Genomic DNA, 8,359 nt, shown 5'->3' with positions numbered 1-8,359 from the left:
TGGGCACCAAACACTCCAAAGCAGGGGCAATGCACAAGGGCAATTACAGCTAAAAATGTGGGGGCTGTGCTCTCTGTGCACTTCCTGCAGTTTTTCAGTGTTAACCCCCCCTACCTGTGAAATAACCCCCACAAACTATATATTTCTGAAAAGTGCACACCTTCAGCTATTCAGAGACACCACTCTCCTCTTTCTACATGGAAAATTGTGGCCGCAGTCCCTTGCAGAAGTAAGCGCTTTGGTCAGAAATCAAGGAAAAACCAGATAAAAAACCTAGATTTCTCCCCAAAATCTCCATGGCAACTACCAAAAACTTACTAAACATCGATCTGCAAGTTCCCCTGAATAAAACGATACCCCATATGTATGGGTGCACATAAAGACGTGGCCACCAAATGCCCAAAAACAGGGGCAATGCATAAGGGCAATTTCAGTTGAAATTTTGGGGGCTGCGCTCTATGTGCACTACCTGCAGTTTTTCATTGATAACCCCCCCTACCTGTGAGATAACCCCCACAATCTATATATTTCCGAAAAGTGCACACCTTCAGCTATTCAGAGACACCACTCTTCTCTTTCTACATGGAAAATTGTGGCCGCAGTCCCTTGCAGAAATCAGCGCTTTGGTCAGAAATCAAGGAAAAACTAGATACAAACCTAGATTTCTCCCCAAAATCTCCATGGCAACTACCAAAAACTTACTAACCATCAATCTGCAAGTTCCCCTGAATAAAACGATACCCCATATGTATGGGTGCACATAAAGACGTGGCCACCAAATGCCCCAAAACAGGGGCAATGCATAAGGGCAATTTCAGTTGAAATTTTGGAGGCTGCGCTCTATGTGCACTACCTGCAGTTTTTCAGTGATAACCCCCCCTACCTGTGAGATAACCCCCACAATCTATATATTTCTGAAAAGTGCACACCTTCAGCTATTCAGAGACACCATTCTTCTCTTTCTACATGGAAAATTGTGGCCGCAGTCCCTTGCAGAAGTTAGCGCTTTGGTCAGAAATCAAGGAAAAACCAGATAAAAACCTAGATTTCTCCCCAAAATCTCCATGGCAACTACCAAAAACTTACTAAACCTCAATCTGCAAGTTCCCCTGAATAAAACGATACCCCATATGTATGGGTGCACATAAAGACGTGGCCACCAAATGCCCCAAAACAGGGGCAATGCATAAGGGCAATTTCAGTTGAAATTTTGGGGGCTGCGCTCTATGTGCACTACCTGCAGTTTTTCATTGATAACCCCCCCTACCTGTGAGATAACCCCCACAATCTATATATTTCCGAAAAGTGCACACCTTCAGCTATTCAGAGACACCACTCTTCTCTTTCTACATGGACAATTGTGGCCGCAGTCCCTTGCAGAAGTCAGCGCTTTGGTCAGAAATCAAGGAAAAACCAGATAAAAACCTAAATTTCTCCCCAAAATCTCCATGGCAACTACCAAAAACTTACTAAACCTCAATCTACAAGTTCCTCTGAATAAAACGATACCCCATATGTATGGGTACACATAAAGACGTGGCCACCAAATGCCCCTAAACAGGGGCAATGCATAAGGGGGGGCTGTGCTCTATGTGCTCTACCTGCAGTTATTTAGTCTAAACACCCCCATACCTGTGAAATAACCCCCGCAAACTATATATTTCTGAAAAGTGCACACCTTCAGCTATTCAGAGACGCCACTCTCCTCTTTCTACATGGAAAATTGTGGCCGCAGTGCCTTGCAGAAGTCAGCGCTTTGGTCAGAAATCAAGGAAAAACCAGATAAAAACCTAGATTTCTCCCCAAAATCTCCATGGCAACTACCAAAAACTTACTAAACCTCAATCTGCAAGTTCCCCTGAATAAAACGATACCCCATATGTATGGGTACACATAAAGACGTGGCCACCAAATGCCCCTAAACAGGGGCAATGCATAAGGGGGGGCTGTGCTCTATGTGCTCTACCTGCAGTTATTTAGTCTAAACACCCCCATACCTGTGAAATAACACCCGCAAACTGTATATTTCTGAAAAGTGCACACCTTCAGCTATTCAGAGACGCCACTCTCCTCTTTCTACATGGAAAATTGTGACCGCAGTGCCTTGCAGAAGTCAGCGCTTTGGTCAGAAATCAAGGAAAAACCAGATACAAACCTAGATTTCTCCCCAAAATCTCCATGGCAACTACCAAAAACTTACTAAACCTCAATCTGCAAGTTCCCCTGAATAAAACGATACCCCATATGTATGGGTACACATAAAGACGTGGCCACCAAATGCCCCCAAACCGGGGCAATGCATAAGGGGGGGCTGTGCTCTATGTGCTCTACCTGCAGTTATTTAGTCTAAACACCCCCATACCTGTGAAATAACCCCCGCAAACTATATATTTCTGAAAAGTGCACACCTTCAGCTATTCAGAGACGCCACTCTCCTCTTTCTACATGAAAAATTGTGGCCACAGTCCCTTGCAGAAGTCAGCGCTTTGGTCAGAAATCAAGGAAAAACCAGATAAAAAAACCTAGATTTCTCCCCAAAATCTCCATGGCAACTACCAAAAACTTACTAAACCTCAATTTGCAAGTTCCCCTGAATAAAACGATACCCCATATGTATGGGTGCACGTAAAGACGTGGCCACCAAATGCCCCAAAACAGGGGCAATGCATAAGGGCAATATCAGTTGAAATTTTGGGGGCTGCGCTCTATGTGCACTACCTGCAGTTTTTCAGTGTTAACCACCCCTACCTGTGAGATAACCCCCACAATCTATATATTTACGAAAAGTGCACACCTTCAGCTATTCAGAGACACCACTCTTCTCTTTCTAAATGGAAAATTGTGGCCGCAGTCCCTTGCAGAAGTCAGCGCTTTGGTCAGAAATCAAGGAAAAACCAGATACAACCCTAGATTTTGGTCAGAAATCAAGGAAAAACCAGATACAAACCTAGATTTCTCCCCAAAATCTCCATGGCAACTACCAAAAACTTACTAAACCTCAATCTGCAAGTTCCCCTGAATAAAACGATACCCCATATGTATGGGTACACATAAAGACGTGGCCACCAAATGCCCCCAAACCGGGGCAATGCATAAGGGGGGGCTGTGCTCTATCTGCAGTTATTTAGTCTAAACACCCCCATACCTGTGAAATAACCCCCGCAAACTATATATTTCTGAAAAGTGCACACCTTCAGCTATTCAGAGACGCCACTCTCCTCTTTCTACATGAAAAATTGTGGCCCCAGTCCCTTGCAGAAGTCAGCGCTTTGGTCAGAAATCAAGGAAAAACCAGATAAAAAACCTAGATTTCTCCCCAAAATCTCCATGGCAACTACCAAAAACTTACTAAACCTCAATTTGCAAGTTCCCCTGAATAAAACGATACCCCATATGTATGGGTGCACATAAAGACGTGGCCACCAAATGCCCCAAAACAGGGGCAATGCATAAGGGCAATTTCAGTTGAAATTTTGGAGGCTGCGCTCTATGTGCACTACCTGCAGTTTTTCAGTGTTAACCCCCCCTACCTGTGAGATAACCCCCACAATCTATATATTTACGAAAAGTGCACACCTTCAGCTATTCAGAGACACCATTCTTCTCTTTCTAAATGGAAAATTGTGGCCGCAGTCCCTTGCAGAAGTCAGCGCTTTGGTCAGAAATCAAGGAAAAACCAGATACAACCCTAGATCAATCTGCAAGTTCCCCTGAATAAAACGATACCTATGTCTGGTTGCGCATAAGTACATGGCCACCAAACCTGAAAATGCATAATATTGGGGCTGCACTCTATGCACCCCTTTTTTTTTGCCTGCACCCGAATGAATGGAATACGCTTGGGTGCAGGCACATGTAGCCGATATACGCATGAAAACGCGTGAGAATGCAAAGTCTCGCGTTTTCATGCGTATATCGGCTACATGTGCCTGCACCCGAGCGTATCCCATTCATTCGGGTGCAGGCACAAGTAGCAGGCGTAGGGCTGAATTTTCGGCAAGCGTTTTTCCACTTGCTGAAAAAATCAGCCCTACGCCATGTGTGGCATCAGCCTAACCCTTGGCAATAGAACTACCAGAACAATCTTAGCACCTCTGGACCTTTCTAGAACAACTGAAATCAAATGAAGTTAAAATGGAATAAAACCACTAAAAGCAATCAAAGAACAATAGTTGCAATGAAATCGGTAAGAGCCCTGGATCCACCAATGTCACTGCAAAAGCAACCTTTTTGGGGGCACTAAACACACAAAGAACAATGCAAAGATAAAACACCATAAAATCAGTAAAATCCAATAAAACCACCTAAACCAACAGAAGAACAATAATTGCAATGAAATCGGTGGTCAGAGCCCTGGATCCACCAACGTCACTGCAAATTCAGCACCCAATAGCAATAAAAAAGTTACAGTGCAATAGAATAATTCAAAAACAGAAATCAATTATGAAAATGCCAAAAAAACACTAAAATGCAACCAAATAAATCAGATAATTATAGAGCAAGATCAGAAATAAAGTTTAAGTAAAAAAAAAAGACTGCCAAAGAAAGCAAAGAAAGAAAGAAAAGAAAAGAAAGAAAGAAAAAAAAAAAAAAAAAAAAAAAGTGTAAGTGTAAGTGTGTGTGTAAGTGTCTGTGTGTGCTTGGGAAAGTTGTAAATAAGTGTGTATGTGTACAAAAGTGTAATAATGACAAAGATAGAAGAAAAAATTGAAAAAAAAAAAAAAAAATTTTTAGACAGTTGAGATAGAAATAAGCAAAATAAACAGTGGTAGAGAGTTGTAGTTCAGCTTACCCAAGGCAGGCAGGCGATCAGAGGCGATCAGGGGCGATAAATCCAGCAGGAAGGCAGCAGGGAAGCTCCATCCAGTCCAATGTGCGCAGCAGGAGTGAGGGAGCCGACAGTAGGCGGCGACTTTTAAAGGGACAGCAGTGGACACGTCATCAATGCGTGTCCACTGCTGTCATTGGCTGAGGGACCGGATCGGTGCGGCTGGGCGACCGGATCCGTAAGTATGTCTTCATTCGCTCGTTGCCTAGGGGGTTGTGAAGGCTTTACAAGCGCTGCGCTGCTTTAAAAGCGAGCGCAGCGCTTGTAAACCCGACAGTGCCATTGGACGTAGATTCTACGTCCCATGGCACTTTGGTCCCTTGGTACCTAGGACGTAGAATCTACGTCCCTTGGCACTTAAAGGGTTAAGGTCTGTTTGTATGTGTAGTAGCTGAAGCTCAAATAACAATAGGCTGGCCATCAAAACACCTGTAACATCTGTGAAACAATTGTATGTTCTATTAATGACAAATGTTGTTTTGTCTGTGTAAATTTTTAGTGAGAACCAGTTAGACCTCCTTTAAAGAGGACCTGTAGAGATGTAGCGAACTAATTCGCGCGAACATCGGGTGTTCGCGTTCGCGCAAATTCGCGGACTTTTGCCGATATTCGCCACTTTTTGGCGCCGCGTTTTATCGCCTTGGTTTTTCCGCCGCGTTTTATCGCCTATGCATATACATAGGAATAGCTTGCGGGTTTTTTTGGCGTTATTTTTTGGCGTTTTTTTTTTGGCGGTTTTTTTTGGCGTTATTTTTTGGCGGGTTTTTTTGGCGATTTTTTTTTTGGCCGTTTTTTTTACAAAGTATTTTTCAGAGAAATTTTTGCTTGATCCCCCTCCTGCATGCCACTGTCCAGGTCGTGGCACCCTTTAAACAACTTTAAAATCAGTTTTCTGGCCAGAAATGGCTTTTCTAGGTTTTAAAGTTCGCCTTCCCATTGAAGTCTATGGGGTTCGCAAAATTCGCGAATATTTGCGAGTTTTGCCGAAAGTCCGCAAACGGGTCCGCGAACATTTTTGGCGATGTTCGCTACATCCCTAAGGACCTGTCATGCAATCATTTCAAATGCTTTTCTATAATGCTAGTTAAGCAAAATAAACATTATATACACTATATAAATCATTTAAATGTTGTTTCCCTTACTCTTGAAATTTACAATCACAGCAAATAGGCTGGCACCATTTTATGGACACTGTAATTAAAGCAAGTTTTGTATCACCCCAAAATCTTGTGTGCCAAAATAGGGGACCTAATGCCCATGATAAACTGTTAGAGACCTTGAGGAAGTAGGGGGAATGTAAGTAGAGCAGTAACATCTGGGAAGTGCTGAATGGAAAGTGAAAGTAACTGACTGCCCACCCCTATTCCCAAGGCACAGAGGCAGGGCAGGAAATATATGATTGACAGTTCCAATTTTAAATACATAGCAGGTAGCGTTGATTTAATTAAAAAAAAAAAGATTTGGGCTTCATGTTTAATTTTCAAAGGACGTTTACTATGCAGCTTTTATGCCTAAGGGACAGGTCCCTGTTCAGATAAAAAAACGTGAAATTCTAAATAGCTGGGTCTTCCTTTTTATTGAATTGATTTAATTACCCATTTAGGATAACAGTTCTTAAGTTTCATTTCTTTCATATTCATATAAGTTCAGTTTGCCTGTTTTTAAGCCCCCTTTTCAACATCACAGGTGACAGTATAGTAAATGTTAATATTATTTATATTAAGACAAACTAATTATGCTTTGACTTGCGAGACAGTTGTTCTGAACCGTAGAGTATTTCTAAATAGGGCTTCTGCTGTTTGCAAGACAGGAGAAATAGTGACATGACTACTAGTAAATATTTTCTGCCATCAACAAATACCAATACATTCTCTAGCAATATAGTAAAAATGTTTCCAATACTACAGTATTCAACACAATATAACACACTGCTTTCTTGCAAAGGTACACACTTTTTATTCTGCTGACAGTATCCCTTTAGTTCTTTTAAGTATCATTTTCCAGACTATTTTTAAGCATGATGCATTGCCCGTGCTCAAAAAAGTAGCCTCTATATTAGGCTGAAACCGACAGGTTTTCAGCACTTTATAAAAGGCAATACAGGTAATATTTGTACCGTGTTTAAATAAAAAGCCATTTTCTTCATAGTCTGTTCTGCAAATATAAACTACTTTTACCATGTTGCTTACATAGGCTTTCAGTAGTATTTATTTTGAAGCCGCTGTAAAAACTCTGCAAGCTATTAAAACGGTTCCATCTCTGAGAATGATCATTTATCATTTCAGATGTGGATTTCTGTGAAACGCACTGCTTTAGCTCATCAATAACAGTTTGCAAAAAGACATTTCTCCTCCAATGAAGGAACCTAATTTTCTTTCCTAGCAGTTGTCATAGGAACTGTGCGCTGGATTGAGAGTTTACCTTTACAGGTTTGGTGCAACTAATTCACTTCTAAAGAGAGAGGATTACGGAGGTCTGCAGACAATTAATTTAGAGCGCAAGCATCAGTTGTATTGCTCTTAATAAAAGAAACAACCACCCTATCTTGGAAGACTGTTTCAGTGATAAGTAAGACAGAAAGTTTCACATGTAAAGGAGAAATACTGTAAATAATGTAAGTGTGTCCATTATATTCAAAATTATAGCATAGCTTTGGAGCATCTAACTTATGTTCATCTATTACACATCACCAGCATTGTAAAAGAAATGCCTACAGTGTAATTGCTCTGTGAGCGGAAGTGTCAAGGAGTCAAAATGGGTCACTCACTACAAGGCCGCAAAGTTGGTCTCACAGCAATTATGTTACAAGAGTGAGGCCATTGTTGGACCATAGAGAGCCCTATGGGCATTCATTATTGGGTTAATATATAAGACTTAAATCTGTTCAGTGCTAGGAGGTACAGTTTCAGTTCTCTTGTTTTGTAATTGGAAAATAACATAGAAAACCCCTGGTATTAACAAGAATTGTATTCAGTACAGCATATTTTGGATCTTAGTGATCTTTCATACAAGCATACAAATGAAAGAGTGAGCACTGAAGATACCCACTTTGCTAAGCAGGCATAGTCAGCTATGTACGTAGAAACTACTCTCATTAACAGCCAAAGATGTAACCCCCACTTCCTAATGGGGTGAGGGTCCATATTATTATACAATTATTATTATTATTATACAATATACTTTTTCCCCCCCAGGCATATGTACATGTGTAAGGTTTATAGTAATACTGTATACATACAAGTACCTTTGTTTCCTATGGAAGTCAGTAGCAAATCTCCCTAATCATTACTTTTCACAATTTAGGTTAATACTTGTACATACTAATACATGACAACGTCACATGACAATGAGAAGTAATAGGGTATTTGAATTGTAGGCTCTACTGAGCCAGGGACGTATATTATTATTATTACTATTACTGCTATTATTTTTATTTTTTTCTATAAGCATTCTGCATAATTGTTGAATTTATTCTACTTATAATAAAGTATATGGGCTAAAGGAACTGCACAGGATATTTCATAGCCTACC

The sequence above is a fragment of the Xenopus tropicalis genome, chromosome 7 (assembly GCF_000004195.4).
Source record: "Xenopus tropicalis strain Nigerian chromosome 7, UCB_Xtro_10.0, whole genome shotgun sequence".
NCBI lineage: Eukaryota > Metazoa > Chordata > Amphibia > Anura > Pipidae > Xenopus > Xenopus tropicalis.
This window is presented reverse-complemented; position numbering follows the sequence as displayed.